The following is a 2,558-nucleotide window of genomic DNA, read 5'->3' on the forward strand; positions in this document are numbered from 1 at the left end:
TGATACTAAACACATCATCATCATGATACTAACACACATCATCATCATGATACTAAACACATCATCATCATGATACTAAACAACATCATCATATGATACTAAACACATCATCATCATGGATACTAAACACATCATCATCATGATACTAAACACATCATCATCATGATACTAAACACATCATCATCATGATACTAAACACATCATCATCATGATACTAAACACATCATCATCATGATACCTAAACACATCATCATGATACTAAACACACATCATCATGATACTAAACACATCATCATCATGATACTAAACCATCATCATCATGATACTAAACACATCCATCATGATACTAAACACAATCATCATCATGATACTAAACACATCATCATCATGATACTAAACACATCATCATCATGATACTAAACACATCATCATGATACTAAACACATCATCATCATGATACTAAACACAACAACATCATCATCATGATACTAAACACATCATCATCATGATACTAAAACTAAAACATCATCATCATGGATACTAAACACATCATCATCATGGATACTAAACACGATCATCATCATGATACATAACAACACCTCATCATCATGATACTAAACAACAAATCATCATCACTGATAACTAAAACACATCATCCATCATGATACTACAACACATCATCATCATGATACTAAACACATCATCATCATGATACTAAACCACATCATCATCATGATACTAAACAAATCATCATCATGATACTAAACACATACATCATCATTGATACTAAACACATCATCATCATGATACTAAAACACTACTCATCATGAAACATCAATGGATACTAAACACATCATCATACAGATTACTAAACACAATCATCAATCATGATACTAAACACATCATCATCATGATACTAAACCACAATCATCATCATGCATACTAACACATCATCATCAGATACTAAAACACATCATCATCAGGATACTAAACATACATCATCATCCATGGATACTAAACACATCATCATCTGATACTAAACACATATCATCATGATACTAAACACATCATCATGATACTAAACACATCATCATGATACTAAACACATCATCATCATGATACTAAACACATCATCATCATGATACTAAACACATCATCATCATGATACTAAACACATCATCATCATGATACTAACACATCATCATGATACTAAAACATCATCATCATGATACTAAACACATCATCATGATACTAAACACATCATCATGATACTAAACACATCATCATGATACTAAACACATCATGATACTAAACACATATACTAAATCATCATGATACTAAACACATCATCATCAGATACTAAACACATCATCATCATGATACTAAACACATCATCATCATGATACTAAACACATCATCATCATGATACTAAACACATCATCATCATGATACTAAACACATCATTCATGATACTAAACACATCATCATCGTGATACTAAACACATCATCATCATGATACTAAACACTCATCATCATGATACTAAACACATCATCATCATGATACTAAACACATCATCATGATACTAAACACATCATCATGATACTAAAACACATCATCATGATACTAAACACATCATCATCATGATACTAACACATCATCATCATGATACTAAACACATCATCATCATGGTACTAAACACATCGTCATCATGATACTAAAACACATCATCATGCTACTAAACACATCATCATCATGATACTAAACACATCATCATCATGATACTAAACACATCATATCATGGTACTAAACACATCATCATGATACTAAACACATCATCATCATGATACTAAACACATCATCATCATGATACTAAACACATCATCATAATGATACTAAACACATCATCTCATGATACTAAACACATCATCATCATGATACTAAACACATCATCATCATGATACTAAACACATCATCATCATGATACTAAACACATCATCATCATGATACTAAACACATCATCATCATGATACTAAACACATCATCAACATGATACTAAACACATCATCATCATGGTACTAAACACATCATCATCATGATACTAAACACATCATCATCATGGTACTAAACACATCATCATCATGGTACTAAACACATCGTCATCATGATACTAAACACATCATCAGTATTATACAAATTATACGAATTGTAGCATACGAGAGGAGTGGAGTGTTCAACCTTGATTAAATGTCAATTAACGAACAACTGGTCTTTCACTCGATTCTGGTGGACTCTTAGCGCCCCCAAGTCTCTGGGCGACGTGACAATTAGAACTTTAAATAATATATAGAGATGAAGAAAACAAAACAAAATAAGAATCAATGTACTTCAGCTTGGCTTTGTCCGTTTGTACTGCACTGATCAATATCTTGTTCAACTGAGCATTTGAAATGTTTGTTTCTAATATTTTGTCTCATTGTGAGGTTTTGTTGACCCCTTAACCTTCCTCCCATAAAAAGCTTAAAAAAGGGTGTACTTCTCTAATTCAAAATCAAAAGGG

The sequence above is a fragment of the Actinia tenebrosa genome, unplaced genomic scaffold (genome assembly GCF_029948245.1).
Source record: "Actinia tenebrosa isolate PJP-AT-01 unplaced genomic scaffold, QUT_ActTen_1.0 PGA_scaffold12__29_contigs__length_12842862, whole genome shotgun sequence".
Lineage (NCBI taxonomy): Eukaryota > Metazoa > Cnidaria > Anthozoa > Actiniaria > Actiniidae > Actinia > Actinia tenebrosa.